Source organism: Psammomys obesus, unplaced genomic scaffold (genome assembly GCF_907164565.1).
Source record: "Psammomys obesus unplaced genomic scaffold, mPsaObe1.curated_primary_1811, whole genome shotgun sequence".
NCBI classification, from domain to species: domain Eukaryota; kingdom Metazoa; phylum Chordata; class Mammalia; order Rodentia; family Muridae; genus Psammomys; species Psammomys obesus.
In genome coordinates, this window is record NW_026596725.1 from 576,504 (window position 1) to 596,251 (window position 19,748).

Consider the following 19,748-nt stretch of genomic DNA (forward strand, 5'->3'; position numbering starts at 1 on the left):
AGATAGATAGATAGATAGATAGATAGATAGATAGATAGATAGATAGACAGATTGAACTCAGGTCAAATGAGGTGATAATGCCAAAGGGGCCATTTACTATCTAAAAATGTCAGTGCCAGAAGAAAACTGGACTCTCCCAAAATAGCATAGGATATTGTCATTGCCTTGGTTGTCTTACGTATTTGGGACCATTCTACCCACATCATTACTTTTCTCCTCAGAACGAGCCCAATTAACTCATTGATTTTCCACATTTTCTTCATACAGATAATCTGTTATTTGTATGAAGTAGGAGTTTTGGAACAAGACATATAGAGTGAGAACATGACTCTATGGTATGGTCGAGGAGAAGGATTTTATTGTAGATATGATTGAGAAAGCGTTCAGAGGCTTCTGGAAGAGTTAAGAGCCTGGAGAGAAAGTAACACACTAAACCTGGCCAGTAGACTGAAATGGGCCATGAGTTGGGAGGTAGCCAGAGAGGGGACCAAGAGAGAGACAAAAGAGCATATAGCCAAAATGGCAGGTTTATAGAAGAGAAAGAAGCTCCTAAGTAGGGAAAAGAAAGCCCATGAGCTAGATAAGATTAGCATAGTGGCTAGGATAAAAAGAGCTGAGAGAAACCAGGATGCCAGCAAGGACTCTGTGACGGGTACTTAAGATGCTGAGATTGCCTTGAAGTTTTTAAGTATTCCAATAGACACTACAATTAACCATATGTCCCCAGTTTCTTTTGGAACTGCCGTTCCAGCCTTTTGTTGATGATAAGGTATGACAACAGCTCTTCTGTAACTGCTTCTTAGCTGTAATTAGGGCATTTTTGTCAGGGTCTAGGAAGGTTGGATTGCAGGTCAAACTCACAGAGAGTTTAAGCTCAGGACCACCTGGGACTAGTGAAGTGCAGGTAGCTTTGAAGCAGTCTGTACGTACTGGCTTATATCAGTGCAAAAAGGCTTGGGCTGGTTGGAATTTCCTCAGACATACCTACTTTACATCAGCTGTCAGCAAATCCAGGGCTCACTGGTTTTGATTTGGAGGAGTTTGCAGTCTTCAGCTGCTTGGAAATCTGCCTGGACAGATACAGACTAGAGACAGAAGACAAAGTGAAGGAGCTTAGGGGAAAATCTTTATCTTAGGTGTACACTTGAAACTTCCCAGCCCATTTTTCTGGTTGTTGGGAAAAGTGGAGAAGCCCCAAGGTAAGGAGAGAGAGCCTACCCATGGTCCTTGTAGTTGGAGCAGCAAAGTTTAAACTGTTGATTGACAGGAGTATTTAATTAAGGTCCATTTGACCTGTAAGCAGTAGATCCAATTCTCAACTCCCTGGAGGTTACATGATTTTTTTTTTTAAAGTTGACAAAAAGAGATGAAACTTTTAGATATATTAGCATTAGGTTTATAAAGGGAGAATTTAGGCAATATATGTATAAAGTGAGAACATGACTACTCCAAAATATGATTAAGGAGATTTGTATTGTAGATATGAGGAAGAGAGGCAGAGGCACCTGGAGGAATTTAGAACAGACAGAGAAAGTAGTAGACATAATATGACCATCAGATTGAACAAATTCATGAAAGAAGAGGAGCGGGACAGTGGAGGAGAGCAACAAAGGAAGGGAAAAAAAGAGGTAGCCAAGGGAACCAAATGACAAAGAGAGAGGACATAGAGAAGCATGGCCAAAATGGCAAGATTGTATAGGAAATAGCAGCTGGGCAAAGGGAAGTCTGGGTAAGTTTAGAGTAGCACGCATGGTGAGAAAAGCTGGGATGAGCCAGGATGGCAGCATGGACTCTATAATAGCTAGTTGTGATGCCCGACAGAGCCTGGAGGCAAGCATGCTCTTTGTTATGCCAAAAGGCACCACAGTTAGCCGTTTGTCCTGGTCTTTTGGACCTGACCTTATTAAAGGAAAAATAGCAATGGTTCTGTCTCAGTCACCTCAGAGGACACATGACCTGGATATTTATGGTTGTGATTTTGCTTTGTTGGAAGTTGAATATGGTCATGGGCATGTTAAGCAAACACCCCATCACTGACCTAAATTCACTTAGTCCTTTGTTATCTGAGATGAGATCTTTCAAATTTAATTTTCACCTGCCTAGCACCCCCTGGTGGTGGAAATATGAGCATGGGCCACTAGATCAGTTGCTCTTTTCATTTGGCTTCTGGTTCTTTGGAAAAACCTACCATAGAAATGAGAATATGTACCATGTAAAACATCTGCACGAGAATCTAAAACCATTCCATCAATAATGAAAAAGCAATAGCATCTACATAATGGGTCAACAGCATTAGAGAAGGGGACCAAAATAGGGGAAGAGGGCTAAGAGAGTAGTTTTTAATTCAATTATGTTGAAAAGTTGACTATCATTTCTTCCTGTCTGTCACAGGAAAAAACTGTGAGAGACTGAGAATTACATGCAAAACTGAGAAGAATTGAATCTGAGGTGTCTGATTTTGATTTGGCTAGCCCATGCTGCTGTACAAAAATAGCCTCAGGCATTAATCTGTCAGGTCCATTATTATGCCTATTTCTGAGATTTATACATTGGTTTATAGTCACAATAGACATTTATTGAGTGCTGATCACCTGCCAAGCTCAGTGCTGCACACCTTAGTAGTGATAGTCCCAACCCAGTGGGTTTTCAATCTAATAAGACAGGCAAGGCAATTAAGACACAGGCTCAGAGGACGAGAATGACTAATGCATGCCGAGGAGACGGAACAGTTTTCTTAGCTTTCTCTACACCTTGTGTAGCCCACTGTGGTGTCTTTGTTCAAGGAAGCTAAAGAAGTATTTTATAGACCAAGCAAGTGTGAAAATGGATGTCAGCTGCATGCTCAGATCACCTGCTCACGTTAGAATTTTTGACATTGATGCAGGTAGTAGATTTTCAGATGTTTTGCTGGTCGGATTCAGTCCAGTCATGTGAAATTTTACTTTCTTACCTTCTTTGTTTCTTTGTAACTCATTTTATTCTCCAGGACACAGTTGTTTTTTCTTTTTTTTTTTTTCTTTTTTTTTTTTTCCCCTAGCATAACTATTTAATCCCTTCCTTCCAGATGCTTCATTTTAACCCTTTGCTCATTCTAGAATTCATGCTAGCAGCATCTTCCTCTTTTCTGGAAACATAAGCCTCTTAAGGTAATTGAAGGATGTAATTAATGAATAAGCAGGTGTGATCCCTGGCCTGAGATCACAAAATAGTGATCAAAGAGAAACCCTAAGTATAGCATATATTTAGCATATATACACTTGTATGAATGTATATAAATATAATGTATATATAATATAACACATATATATGCTATGAATAACAACAATCAGTGGACAAACACATTGATTAAAAAGCTTATACTAATTCAACTTTAAATTGAAATAATAAATGACTGAAAGTAGAGCCATGGGAACTACCTATAACTTGTTATTGGGTGAATGCAACATCTGAGGTCACAATTCCCATGGTTCTTTGTCCTTTTAACCCAAGGCTCTAAATCATTCTTGCAGTGAATTTCCTTTTTCAAAGTACCACTCACACTAACAGTGATGAGGATCTTTTAACGTGTGAACATCCACTTACACAAAAAGCATTCCATTGTGAAGGATGCAGAGAGCAACTCAGGGGCTGATGTGAGACGCATGAGTTGCAGGTACCGCTTGAAGACTGTCAGAGCCTCCTGAGGCCTGTCCCATGTGGTGGTAATTAACTTTTAATGTAAGCCTGGAGGGCAAAACACTTAAGAGTTACCCAGTTTTCTGCAACAGAATAAATAGGTAAATGCTGCCTTGTGTTTATCAATAGCTGAAGTAGTTAGAATAGGTCAGTACTGCTTTACGAAGAAAAAGCTTTACTTCCCATTATATTCTTTCTATTTATCTCCCTGTAACATTATAGTGAAATGGGTGTCTAATTGTTAGAATTATGTGTAAGGAGGTCATGGTCATAGGGGTTAGTGGAAATCTGCAAGTATGAATCTGCTTGCTGCCACTCCCATTTGTGTGTTTATTTTTATGTAGACCGGAATCCTTCCCTCACTCTGGAATAGGATCAAGAAGCTTCCTTCTCATAGCATTTGGATGAGAAAGATCACACTCAATGCAACTAATTTGCTATGCTAATATTAGATGATAAATTCTGTTATTTATAGGGAGCTTCTCTCACTCAGGCCATGTTTATTTTATGAAGAATGTTAAGAAATAATTGTTGCACAACTAAGAGGAAGGCAAGGAAGCACAGTCCTTATGATGCAATAAATAAGGTACTTAAGTTTTAGCTGTTGTCAGGAAAACAAAGGTCTACGAGGTAACCTTGGAGTTTCAGGTAAAGAAGTACTAACCAGGCTCCACTAAAGCGCTACACCCATATGGCAATACACAAAAGAAGATTGCCTCTGTGCATCTGTGGAATACGTCCAGGTTCAGGGCTGGGCCAAGAGGTAAAGTGAAATGTTGTTTACAATGCCGAGAGAGAAATGCTGTGGCTCAAAAGGCCTCTTTGTCCATCTGAGGGCAAAGATTTGTTGAGAATGGTGAGTCCTGTTCTCTTCTGCACCTGAAATCCTTAGCAAATCCCTGGGCTGGGTGTGAAACAAATGCAGTGAGCCATGCACATAGAGGAACAGATACCTCTTTATGTAGATTCAGAAGCCTTTCTTTTAAGGGTATTTGCATAATTTTTGTCAGCCCTAAATTATTTAACTCAGTTCATGAATTTTGGGGTTCCTCTTTTTTTATTTTTAGTTTTCATTTTGCCTAAGGCAAGTACCTCACTTTATATCACAATGGCTCTGATGGAGTCAAATGTTCATCATTCTTTAGAAGGTGACATGACCCTAAACTTCATCTCAGGCTAATCACACCTCAGCCTGCATTATCATATTCATTTGTTTTCTGCCATCATGAAATATGGATATATTAAAAATATGGTTTAGAGGAACATCTGCAGTTCACACTTATTTCTCTGTGTCCCTATTGTACACCAGCAAGACACTTCCATCCTGGTCTGTTCTACCAGTCATCTATTTATGAACGCAGCCTCTTTCTTTGAATAGGACTAATCACCGCTCTAAACCTATGTCGTATTACTTGCTTCAACATAAATGAAACTACTGCTATGCGTTTTCCTGGGGGACATGTACTTGAAGTGCTAGAGATAGCAGTAAACATTCGACTAATTATATTACAGGTGGTACGGGAGAAGGCCAGCTCCATTTCTACCTGTCTACTGGTTGCTAAATCAAAATTATTATTTAATTGGTGAGGACATTTCTCTGATGCTGCTAAGGTCTTACATTATAGGTGGTGCCATACTCAAACCTAAATTTTTTTTCCCTTTTGTTGAAAGGAGACCATTTTATCCTATAATATATCCTGATTATAGTTTTCCCTGCCTATACTTTTTCCAGTTTATCCATGTCTCTCACAGCTCCCCTCTGGAACCATTCCCTTTTGTTTTTCTCTCTCTCTCTCATTAGAAAAGAACGGGCTTCTAGAAGATAACAACCAGACATGACAAGATAAATTATAATAAGATGAAGCAAAATAGCGAAATTGGACATGATAATGAATAGAAAAAAAAAGAACCTCCAGAGCAGGCACAAGATTCAGAGATCTACTTATTCTCAGAGTCAGGAGTCCCATAAAAGCACTAAGCTAAAAGCTGTAATACATTCTCAAAGGACCTGATGGTTCAGCCTCTGTGAACTCATATGTACGCGGCTTAGTTGATTCAAAGACCCTGTTTTCCTGGTGTCCTCCTTCCCATCTGGCACCCATCATTCTTGCAAAATCAAAATGGCCATTGAATTAAAAAAAAATACCAGTTTATTTTAGTGTTTCATTGACTGTAAAACAGCTCTTACTCAAAACCGATATATGGAACTATGGCGTGAATATGGCATTCTGCCTGTCCACAGACAAGGATCTCTGGTCAAAGATGGCAAATCCAGAGGTGGAGAGAATTTTGTTCCTCCTAAAACAATTACTTCTTGTAAACCTACCTGCCTTGGGTGGCAGGTGTTTCTGTTTATGAAGAAAACCCTATATCTGTCTGTTTTTTCTGAATAAAAGGACTTGCCAAGGGTAATAGCTGCAGTCTTACACCTACTTTCAGTATTTATTAGTTCTTTATGTATATAAAGAGTAATGGTCTGTATCCATTCCTCAGTTGAAGTACATCTAGGTTGTTTCCAGATTCTGGCTATTATGAATAACGCTGCTACAAACATGGTTGGGCAAATGTCTTTGTTGTATACTTGAGCATCTTTTAGATATGTACCTAGGGGTGATATAGCTGGATTTTGAGGAAGCGCTATTCCTAATTTTCTGAGAAAGCACCAAATTGATTTCCAAAGTGGTTGTACAAATTTACATTCCCATCAGCAATGGAGGAGGGTTCCCCTTTCTCCACATTCTCTCCAGCATGTGTTGTCACTTGAGTTTTTGATCTTGGCCATTCTGAGGGGTATAAGGAGAAATTTCAGGGTCATTTTGAGTTGCATTTCCCTGATGACCAAGGATGTTGAACATTTCTTTAAGTGTTTGTCATTCGATATCATTTACACAATGGAATAGTATGCAGCGATTAAAAGCAAGGACATCATGAAATCTGCAGGCAAATGGTGGTAAGTAGAAAAAAAAGTCATTTTAAGTGAGGTATCCAAGAAGCAGAAAGACACATGGTATATACTCACTTATAAGTGGATATCAGACATATAATATAGGATAAACATACTAAAATCTGTACACTTAAAGAAGCTAAGCAAGAAGGAGAACCCTGGATAAGATGCTCAATTTTATTTCAGAAAGGCAAATGGGATAGACATCAGAAGAGGTAGAAAACAGGAAACAGGACAGTAGCCTACCACAGAGTGCCTATGAGAGACTCTACCCAGCAAGGTATTAAAGCAGATACTGATACTCATAGCCAAACTTTGGGCAGAGTGCAGGAAATCATATGAAAGAAGGGGGAGATAGAAAGACTAGGAGGGGAAAGAAGCTCCACAAGGAGAGCAACAGAACCAAAAATATCTGGGCCCAGTGGTCATTTCTGAAACTCATACTCTACCCAAGGACCATGTATGGAGATATCCTAGAACCCCTGCAGAAATGTAGCCATGGCAGCTCAGTCTCCAAGTAGATCCTCTAGTAAGGGGAACAGGGGTTGCCTCTGGCATGAACTCAGTGGCTGGCTCTTTGACTACCTCCCCCTGAGGGAGGGTGTGGCAGCCTAACCAGGGTACAGAGGAGGGCAATGCAGCCAGTCTGAGGGTCAGATGGAAGGGGAGGAGGATCTCCCCTGTAAGTGAACTAGGGGAATGGGCACTCTTATCAGGGACTAGAAGGACGAAGGGTGGGATAGGGAATGGGATGAGGAGGGGGCTACAGCTGGGATACAAAGTGAATAAATTGTAACAAATAAAAAATAGAGAAGAATGAAAAACAACCAAACAAGAGTTTCATAAACTTGTAAAAGTAAAGCATTAATAACTTCCTTCTTAGCACATCTTTTCAAGTCATCTTTTCATGAGCAAGAGTCCCAATATTTCTTCTGCCAAAACAATTAGAAATTAGTATCTTCTAATGTGAATATGGTATTTTCATTTTATTTTTGTTATGATAAAATGTTCCAACATGCAGCCACTCCTGATGTGATCTGATAGACTAAGATCAGAATGAAGGAGAAGAGGACCTCCCCTATCAGTGGACTTGGGGAGGGGCATGAGGGAAGAAGGGGGAGGGAGGGTGGGATCAGGAAGGGAGGAGGAAGGGGCTTATGGGGGGACACAAAGTGAATAAAGTGTAATTAATTAAAAAAATAATTAAAAAAAGAAGAAACTCGTGGGGAAGGGGATGTGTTTCAAATTATATTTCATCATTGTGAGAAAACCAAGGCAGGAAAAACTTCAAAAAGATGGACATATCATATCTGTGGTTAAGAGGAGGGAAAATTGAACAAAAACTTGCTTCCTTCCTTGTGCTCAGCTCTGTTTGTACACTCATACACTTCCTGAGCTCCTAGGAAATTTGTGCTGTCCACCATAGGATGAATTTTACAAATCACTTAACTTGGCTAAGATATCACAATCACACACATACACATATACACACATACACTCAGACAGACATGCCCACGTTCATGGGCACACACACATACATATGCACACATATAGACAGCTCGTTTTTTCATGAAAGTCTTGGTTGTGTCAAGTTAAAATTAACCACTGATAGGGAGCACAAAACTGTGAGTATAAGGAGTGTTTCTACTTTTAAAATTAATTTTAAGCCCCAAAACAATAGCCCTATGGCAGTCTTTTATAAGACATGCAAGGCTCCAGGTTCAATCCCATGTACTTAAAACACACACACACACACACACACACACACACACACACACACATACACACACACACAGGCACAAACACATATGCACATACAGACATCTCACTGTATATAGTCCTTCACTGAAACACTAGTCTAGGTTGTGAAAAATTAAAAGTAACCACTGATGGAAAGCACTTACCCCTGAGTATAAAGAGTATTTCCACTTTTAAAATTAGTTTTAAGGGTGGGAACATAGCATAAAGGCAGTTCCTTTATGCAAGGTACTGAACTTAATTCCAAGTTCTCCACACACACACACGTGCACATACAAACACACACACACACACACACACACACACACACACACACACACACACTTAAAATAAAAAAAAAAAACTCCTTTAGGAATTTAGTGAATGCTAAAGATTTTCTTCTCAGAGGAAAATCCTGGCATTGAGTAGAAAATAGTCAAATATTTTACTGGATTTATAGACATTTTGAACCTTATGTGTACAACTGGGATTTGGTCCCTAATAGAAGAAATCCACTAATTATTAAGCCCCGCTGTACAAATGGGTGGATTGTTTGAAATAAGGATTTAAGCGCCTTTAACATAGTTTGTTTAAACACTGATGTCTGTTTCACCCTTAAGAAATTCTACAGCATCTAAAAAGATGTGTAGTGGCAATTCATCAGCAATTACCAAAGACGTACAATGCAGTTATGCCTTTTCAAAAATACAAACCCATTTCTACATTATGAGAAGCCCTTTGTGATACTGAATTGAAAGCAAGAAGAGCTCAGAGAACAGAGAGAGAAAAAGATGAGAAGTCAGTATTTGTGATTATCATATTTCAGTTTCGCTTCTCAATGAAGCAGTAGGAACAGTAAATCAGAAATTTATTAAATAGGAAGATTCTTGAACCATCCATGAGGTACAACAAATAGTAATCTAACATAAACAAAATGCTAATTTGTTAGTATACTTTAAAAAAAGCAATGGCTTAAATATCACAAAACTTCTTTCCTTTGTGTTTTTAAAATGTGTTCCAAAAGATACAAATTTTCCATTTAATATATGTATATAAATGTACGTTGCATGCTTCAATTATTTTTGCTTTTTCATCATGGGATTTATTGCATTTGTTTGTTTCATGGCTCTTTTTGAGCAAGTTTTTAATTCATCCTGATTCAGCCTCCCGAGTTCTAGAGTTACAGGTATATGCCTCAGTGGACATTTTAATTAAGTTTTGAATATTCTTGTGTTATACATCATTACGTCATTGAAATACAACTATAAGATTTTTTTAGAGTATTAATTTTGTGACCAAAAACTTGTTCAGAAAGTGATAGTGTAAGTCTGAAAATCAGCCCAAAGCTTCTCTGAATTGCTATACTTACTTAGTTGTCAACTTGTTCAAGTTTAGATTCTGTAATTTGAAAAGTTCCATGTGAGAAATAGAAGCTCGAGAACTACGCTAACACAGCCCACAAACCACATATAGGGTGCTTTAAAATTACTTTTTATCAGTGCCCCTCCCTACAAAAAAGGTCAGTAATATGTTCCCAATTTTGCAAATGGAGATGACCAGGGACCTGCCTGAGGTTATAACACACGCCAGTAGCTACACAGATCTGAGATTTTAGACCCTGACATCCTGGTCTTCCACACCTACCCACACAGACTAAATGCACAGTAAATTATTGATCTAAAACCACACTACTACCTTAATGAGCAAAGTAGGTGTTATAAAATTTCATGGATTTAGTAATTCTGATCTAGTTTATGTTATAATGCCAACACTTCCTTATGTTGGAAGTCATTTCAGATAATTTTCTCACTTGAAGCCATGATGCTCAGAAAGGAGGCAGAAGATTCTCCAAAAAGAATCTATGTCCAAGAAAACCAGTTGCAGCATAAGATCAAGATCCAAGCAAGGGTTCATTATCCACCTTTATGGCCTAGACATTATTCAAAATGCCTATGCATATTAGCAACATATTAAAAATGATTTCATGTAAAAATTTAAAAAATAGCCTTGCTAGTTATATCTGCAGGTCATCATCTGCAAAACCTTTGTATGGTTTTCATAAGAATAAACACAGAATGTGAACATGTGAAAACTAATTGTACCATGCATAAGGAAAACTTACTAAGTATATGTATTTTCTTGGTGTTCTGATATGCAGGGTTTGTGAAAAAATTAAGAAACTTTATGATATAAAATATAAACTTTATGATATATACATAGACTATATATGAAAACATTTAATTGTGTATAGCTGTCTCTGTTTGCTTTCTGTTGCTACTATAAACACCATGACCAAAAACAACTTGGAGAGGAAAGAGAGCTTCCATATAGTAATGATCACTGAGGGGAGTCCATCACTGAGGGAAGTCAGGTTGGGAATTATAGCAAGAAGCTGGAAGCAGGAACAGAAGCATAGACCATGTGCTGGATTATGACCCATGTCCATGTCCTTCTTGATTTGCTTTCTTATGCACCCCAGGACCATTTGCCACTATCACTCACAACACCTTTCCCAGGTTCTACTAATCACTAATTTACATTCTCCCTTTATCTATCTGGTCACTTTGATGTTTATAAAGAAATCAAAATGCCCTTGCTGCTTCACTGTGCATTCCAGGCTAGTTGGTCTGGGATCATGCAAGAAATTCCCTTGTATCTGCCTTGTATTTCTTGTAGGAGTACTGGGCTTACTCCTGTGTATGTGTGCCTTTGCATCCAGGTTTTTATGTGTGTTCCAGGGATCAAATTCAGGTCACCAGGCTTGTGTGGCTAGCATTTTCACCCACTGAGCCATAACCCTGATACCACACTATTTTGTTGTGCTTAAGAATGAACCCAGGATTCACTGTCTATTTAGCATATTCGCTCTTGAGTTCTTCCTCCTGAAAATTCTTCTGCCACTCAAGAAATTTTATATTCTAGGGATGGAGAGATGGCTTGGCAGTTAAGAGCACTTGCTATTTTAGCAGAGAACCTAAATTCAGTTTTCATCACCCACACGGAAGCTCACAACCACCTGTAACACAAGGTCTAGGGGATTCTAGGCTAATTCCATTTCTCTGTGGACCCATGTGATACACATACATACACTTTCCTTGTTACTGACACACACACAAATTTAAAAAAGAAGAATACAAACAACTTGATAAAGCTGTTGTTCTCTGAGCTAGAATGGATTTCTCCCACTGAATGGAAATTACACTGTGGTATTTGCATGTCAGAGTTAAATAACGTATAATAAAGATATTAGCACATATTTCATTTCAGCTTAGTCATTAGCTTCTTGGGGGTGGAGATCATTTAAGAATTTCATGATGTTTAATCAAACTCATCACTTAATATTTAGATGAATAGTTTGTTAATTTATCCTGTCAGAGTCATATGGTGAGGGTTATTATGCTGTAGGAAATGATAAATTTGGAGGAATATTAACCTCTTCTCAGTAACATTTTGAAAATTTTATGCTTATTTCTGCTATTTTAACCACTATTAAAATATCTCCAAGTAACCTGAAATAAAAATAAATTGTTTGATTTCTGTGGGTGCTGGGATGAGCAGTGAAGCAAGCTTCTTCACTTATGGGCTAATTACAGAAGAAACAAAGAGATATTTGGGCTTAGGTTGCTTGAGTTGTGGCCCATATAAGCATGCTCCAAAGTGGCTTATGTGTTTTTTTTTTTTTTTTCTGGAGGTGGATTTTTATTATTTTGATTATATCCAATAATAAGAGGAAAGTTCTGTATAATACAGCAAGGACTCTAATTCAAACATTTTTACGTAAGAATGACCCACTGTTGGCAAGTGTGAAGAGAGCGAGATACTCTGAAGCTCCCAATCTGACATGGGTTATCTTTATCCAACGCCTCCCCACAAGGTTCAGTAATCTGTGCACATGAGGAAGAGGACATGTTGTAAGAGGTGGGAATGGTAGATGACTACACAGGTTCGAACAAGACCAAATCCCAGGATCGTAAAGAAGTGGGGACAAAATTCCACCCCTAACCAAGGAGCTAGTAGCCATGCTGGGAAAGGGAAGACCTGATTCTCCAGTGGAGTGTCACTGGGTATATGAAATACACTCCAGTGCAAATCCCTTGCCTAGTAGTTGGTCAATTCAAAACAGACTCCATGTTTTTTTGTGGCCTTTTTTTTTTTTTTTCATTTTGTTTTGCTTTGGTTTTTTTTTTTTTGTCTTAATGTTGTTGTTTTATTTTTTATTTTGTTTTTCTCTTTCTCTGAAATGAGGAGAGCAGAGGACATGACATTGGGTGGGAAAAGAAGCAGTGAAGGATATAGGAATCGTTTAAGGAAGAGGATGAATATGATCAAAGTAAAGTGTTTAAAATGTTTTTAATTAAAGAAAGATTGAGTTTTATACCAGATTCAAGATACTCTTAGCTACCATGCAAAGCAGTCATAAATTATATTAACATGATTTTAAAATAATTGCTTTATGGACACAGGAGTGTTTTCTGAGACTGATACTCCAACCGCGGACCATGTATGGAGATAACCTAGAACCCCAGCACATATGTAACCCATGGCAGCTCAGTGCCCAAGTGGGTTTCCTAATAATGGGAACATGGACTGTCTCCAACATAAACTGAATGGCATGATCTTTGATCACTCTCCCCTCAGGGGGGTGCAGCCTTACCAGCCTCAGAGGAAGACAATGCAGCCAGTTCTGATGAGACCTGATACTAGGATCAGATGGAAGTGGAGGAGGACCTCTTCTATCAGTGGACTGGGGGAGGGACATGGGTAAAAAAGAAGGAGGGAGGGCTGGGTTGAGAGGGGAAAAGGGAGAGAGCTACAGTTGGGATACAAAGGGAATAAACTGTAACTAAAAAAATAAAAATAAAATATTACAATTATAAAAAAATTGGTTTATATGGGTTTTGATTCACTTGTTAATATTCTTTATTAACAATTCAATGTCATCCCCCATATCCAATCCATATTAAGTAATAAGACAAACACACCTATGCCATGATACACAGGCATTTGAAATTTGACAATATAGTTCATCACATTCTTTCAATACAAAGGGTCTGAAAATGGCAACGGTGTATGAAGAACTGAACATTCAGATAAACACTTTTCTTCCTATAATTTTATTTTCAGAACGACATAAAAAAGCATTCTTACTTTTCACTGGAGACAATGAAAAGATGGATGCCTCTCTCTGCCCCCTCTTATATTCTTAATTGTTAAAAATACACACACACACACACACACACACACACACACACACACATATATATATATATATAACTTATAAGTTGTTAGGAATGGAAAAACTAACTATAAGGTAAGTTAAATTCCAATATCCCATTAGAAATGGAAAACCAAAGCTTTTCAGACAAAGAAGCAGCTGGCATTCATGATGATTTATAGATAATTTTATCTAAAGGAAGGTGATAAGATAAATTGTTCTAATTATGAGGAAAGATATGTTTGTTTTAGTTTCTTCTACAATGATAGTAAAAAAAAAAACATGAAAAACTAGAGGACTTTTACTTAAAAGAAACCTGGTGCTCTATAGTATGATGTGATCATTCACTATACCTTACTGAATATATATACAGTGTTGTTTAGTGTTACTTCAAGTCTGTGTCTCAGTTTTTGCAGTGATTCCTTAAGTGCATTTGCTGCCCAGTTACTGCTTGCTGAAAGTAACTATTTAATTTAAATAATGAGGGATGAATGTGCATTTTATTTTGGCATCCAAAAATGTTGTAGATAATAGAATTTCAGAGCTTTTTCTTTCATAAGCTAGCTATTGCTATTACTTGTAATGTTTGTCCCATGGACTACTGTATGCCACTCCTAAAAACGTAAATGTAAAAATAGAAGTAAAAAGTAAGCTCTGACTTCAGATAAACTATAACATTTCTGTACTTCTGCTGGAAATGTATAGTTTAGAAAACAATTTATCACAAAATAAGATAAGCTGTTTTATGTAAGCCTTCCCTTTACTGGCAGGGAATGCCTGTGAACATACTACATCTATTACGAAAAGGTACCTTAAACAATTTCAGAAACATGTGGCTGGGCTATAGTCTATAGTGCTATGAAGAATGGCTGGGTCACGATTTGCAAAGCATACGCTCTTGTGTCAAAGCATCCTTCTTCTAGAACCCCAAAGGCATCAAGCATCCCAGTCTGGCCACCCGATGGTGGACCTCACACCACAGATTGTTGTATTGCATTAAGACAATTCTGTCTCTTCCTCCCCTATGATTAAGAAGACTCATTGGCTTCCTTCCACATGCTGCTCCAGTTCGCAGATGAGCATTAGAGAGAATTTGAAAATGGAGGGCCTTTATGTCTGCCGTGAACAGGGTCAATTCGCTGTGGCAGCTATGAGCTGGTGACATAGACTTATATTGACACAACCCACTTTCCTGCAGCGGAATCACAAGGTGAAAGCACCCGGGGCTCTTCTGCCGTTTTCAATAAGATACGAATTTTTCTCTTCCTTGTATTAAGCAGAGATCTGTCATCTTGACTTGTACACTAAATGGTCCATTCTGACTGCCTTGTTTGTGTCCAATCCCAGCCAAGGATCCAGAAACATGTGTTAACATTTGGCATGTTTGGGGGCTAGTTGGAAGGGCCTGAGGCAAGACTCCCTGATGCCTGCTGGAGGCTAGTCAATAATCATTAGCCCTTCAAGTGGAGAATGCCCAACATAAACTGTATTTATTTATTAAAAAAAAAATCTTTAAGCCACAGGGAAAGCCATTTTAGAGAATGCAGTTTCCCAGCAGTAACTAGATTATAATAAAGATATATTTGTGGTGGAGCGGGAGGCTGACAGAGGGGGCGCTGTTCTCAATGGAAAGAAGAGAAGCAGGAGGTCATCAAACAAAATAAAAGATGCCAGGTATGGCAACACCAACGCACCCTCGGCACGAGGCTCTTAACAGCCAACAATCCAAGATCATCACTCAGAATCAATGGGTTGATGCAAAATACGCTTCTAGCGTAGTACAAAGCATTGTATTGGTGTCATTAGCAAACGAATTAAACAAAATTCCGATCTGATTATTACATTTACTCTGACAAATGGAGTCTGCTATGATTAATGCAAGAAGAAAGGAAGCACAAACATAAGAGGCTGGACATCAGAAGAAGGAAAAAAAGAAGGAACAAGTCAGGAGCCTGACACAGAGGACCTCTGAAAAGCTCTGCCCTGCAGACTATCAATGTAGATACTGAGACTTATGGGCAACCTTTGGGCAGAGTGCAGGGAATCTTAGGAAAGAAGTGGGAAACCGTAAGATCTGCAGAAGACAGGAACTCCATAAGGAGAGCAACAGAACCAAAAAATCTGAGCACAGGGGTCTTTCCTGAGACTGCTATTCTAACCAAGAACTATGCATGGAGATAACCTAAGACCCCTGCACGGATGTAGCCCATGGCAGTTCAGTATCCAAGTGGGTTCCATTGTCATAGGAACAGGGACTGTCTCTTACGTGAACTGATTGGCCTGCTCTTTGATCACCTCCCCTTGAGGGAGAAGCAGCATTACCAGGCCACAGAAGAAGACAAGGCAGCCACTCCTGATGAGACCTAATTGACTAGGATCAGAAGGAAGGAAAAGAAGTCCTCCCCTATCAGTGGACTTGGGGAGGGGCATGCAGGCAGAGGGTGGAGGAAGGGAGGAATTGGGACGGGAGGAGGGACGGAAACACGGGGGGGGGGGATACAAAGTGAGTAAAGTGTAATTAATAAAGAAAAATAAAATAAAATAAAATAATAAAAAGACATATCAGCTATACTTCATTTATATACTTCCCCCTTTATTTTAGTGGTGGAAAATGAAGAATTCCTGTTGTATGAAGAGCTTATTATAAAAACAAAAAACCACAATTCATCCTATGTTCATTACTTCTCTAAAGCTGGCATCCCTCTCTACAGTGTACAGTCGAATCCACCATGGAGAAGCTGAATAAGCCTTGTAATGAGTTCAGAAGCAGATGGCATTCATTTGGAGAGATCTGCACTGCTTTGCTTACTTAGGAGGTAATGTACCCCCCCGACATATAGTAAGGACCCTTAGTCATGTACTCAGTAAAGTAATGTTCTTAAAGATACATGAATTTTAGAAACAGCAAATCTTAGAACATCATTATGTTAGTTATTACGTGTATAATGTATTTACGGTGTTAACATCAGTTTTGAATTCTTCTGCTCTGTTAAGTCTTTACTCAAATTATGTTTTTATTAAATCCTCTATTTTAAAACTATTCCTTGCAGCTGGGAGACACCTAAGTGGTTAGTGTTCTTACCATGACATCATGACTATCACAGTTCAGATTCCCAACACCCAGATAAATGCTAAGAGACGGAGGACCTGGTGTCAGTGTTTGGGAGATGGAGACAAGGTATTCCCAGAATAAGGTACCTAGTCAGATCACCTGATGGGGAAAGTTCTGTGTTCAATTAAAAGGGCCTATTTCCATATACATGGCTGAATTTAATTTATGAACTCACTTGATATCAACCTCTAGCTTACACAAACACATACACACACAAACACATGCACACTCACATTGCAAACCAATACATGCTAACACAAATACACACACACACACACACACACACACAATGATCTTGGTAGCTTCAGCTTTCAGCTTGATACAGACTAGACTCACCAGAGGGACTTTCAAATACAGGACTGCCCAGACCAGTTTGTTCTATGATAAGGTCTTCAAGAAGTTGTCTGAATTTTTGATTGATGTTGGAGAATCAACCCTATTATAGATGACAGCATTCCTTAAGTGGATGGGCCTATCTGTATGAGAAAGCAAACAGCATATGCCAGTGAGCAGCCCAAAGACTGAGGCTTCAAGCAAAATCCTCCATGGGTTCTGTTTTAAGGTCCTGGATAAGTTCCTGCCCTGACTTCTCTCAGTAATAGACTATGATCAGGAAGGATAAACAAAATAAATCTCACCCCCAATTTATTTCAGTCAGAATTTCTTATCACAGTAATAGAATAAAGCTAGAACACCACATACACACAAAAATAAAAAGAACGAAAAAAAAGAAAGCATTTCCTAAAGAAGTAAGGTTTACTTATATCTGAGTTGAGATGTCAACAAGAAGAAATAAGGTGATAAAGACCCAGGAAATGGGAGGGGGTGTAAGTACTGAATGGACACAGAACTGAAGTTACAGTGAGGCATGGCATCATTCATAAAGAAAAAGAAAAAATCTGGGATGGAAATTCATAGTATTCCCAAGCAATTTCTCTCTGATGTCAACCAAAGAACAGAAAGATAGACAGATATGAAGCAAAGTAGAAAGTATAGCTACCAGAACAAGGCAACAGGATTTGGAAAGCAAAAGAGTGGGAAAAACATAAGTCAACTCAGAGACTCTGTTCCTCTATTACTCTAGCAGTAGTACTAGACTAGGAAGTGTGTTATTCTGGAGAAAATAAAGGAAAAAAATCACATAAATTCAAGACTTTGACTTAAACATAATTTTCGCATATTATGCCTTCTACTGTCAAGTTTACTAACTCCTCCCTAGAGTCTCAGTTTCCTTTTCTGGAAAACTTTCTCACTAGATGAAATGATAGTTTGTGGGTTAAGGAAAATCATAGTGGTTAGGGTTCAATTGGTATTTAGCAATGGTTCTATCATGTCAATATTATTAATTTGATCCTGGAATGTTGTAAAGGTACTTTATTTGTATTATTATATTCTACATTGATTTATAATGATGTCAAAGTAAGAAGAAAACTATTATACCAAAATGCAAATTAAGAATAGCTTTTTGAGGCAAATGAGAAGGACGTTGGAAGAGGGAGAAAACAGAACAGGACAGGGGCCTATCACAGACAGCCTCTGAAAAATTCTGCCCATCAAGGTATTGAAACATATGCTGAGATGCATAACCAAACTTCGGGCAGAGTGCAGGAAATCTTATGAAAGAGGTGGGAGATATAAAAACCTGGAGGGAACAGGAGCTCAACAAGGGGAGCAACAGAACCAAAAAAATCGATGCCCGGGGGTCTTTTCTGAGACACATACACCAGAAAAGGACCATGCATGGAGATAACTTAGAACCCCTGCACAGAAGTAGCCCAAGGCAGCTCAGTATCCAAGAGGGTTCCCCAATAATAGGACCAGGGACCATCTCTGACTTGAAATCATGGGCTTGCTCTTAGATCACCTCCACGTGAGGGAGGAACAGTCTTATCAGTCCACAGAGGAAGACAAAGAAGGCAGTCCTGATGAGACCTGACAGACTATGGTCTGATGGAAGGGGAGGAAGACCTCCCCTATCATTGGACTGGGGGAGGGGCATAGGAGAAGAAGAGGGAGGGAGGGTGAGATTGGGAAGGGATGGGTGAAGGGGTTATAGCTGGGATACAAAGTGAATAAACTGTAAATAACAAAATAAAATTAAAAATTAAAAAGAATAGCTTTTGTTTTATTTAATCATATTTTCATCAAGTTTTGTAAGTATGTATAGTTAGTCAGTGTTGCTGTAGTATGGAAATGTACAAATATTTAATAACATCATGGTCCATGACATAAGAAATCACTTTGTGAGGATTATTCAACATAACAGAAGACAATTCCTGGGTTCCAACCTCTTTCTAATGAACAACAAACTATACAGAGCATTTAATCCCAGGGTGTTGAAGAGTCATTTCAGTGCAACTTTCAATATATTTCAGTCACTAATGTATGTTAAGATGTTTAAACTCGTCACAGAGGATGAAATATTTACAACAACAGACTAGGGGCTGAGGAGTTCATTGAGTAAAGCATCTGCCAGGCAAGTGTGAGGCTCAAGTTCAGATTCCCAGCACCCCCTTAAAAGTTGAGTACAGTGGTATTTTACTGTTTGGGAAGGTGCAGAGTGGGACTGGGAAAGACACTTGCCATCAGCTTCTGACCTCCATGCATACACTTGAGGAAAACAACAAACACACGCAAGCAATATTTCTCAACATCAACCTCTGGCCTACACACACACACACACACACACACAAACACAATATATACACAAAGCAAGCCAGCAAACATATTCTATATTTTGCTTTATTTACCTCGACTTCAATTCAAACCTGGCAGTAATTCTAATCTTCTTGCTGGTCTCACATAAAACAATCATGTCTTATTTTCTTTACCAAAACAGTGTTTGAAATGATGAAATGATACACTACTCCTTCCTGATGTGGTACTAGTCTTCCTCAGAAAGGAAGCAGCAAAGGGGTTATCATGAATAGTTGCCCTAGTTTGAGAAAATAAATTTATAAGTGAATACATAATGGAAAAATTAGTGCTCATACAGTACGATCTGTTTTTCTTTACTTTTCTTCTACTTTAAATTGTAGTAAAAATGATTTCAAAATTAGTGAAAT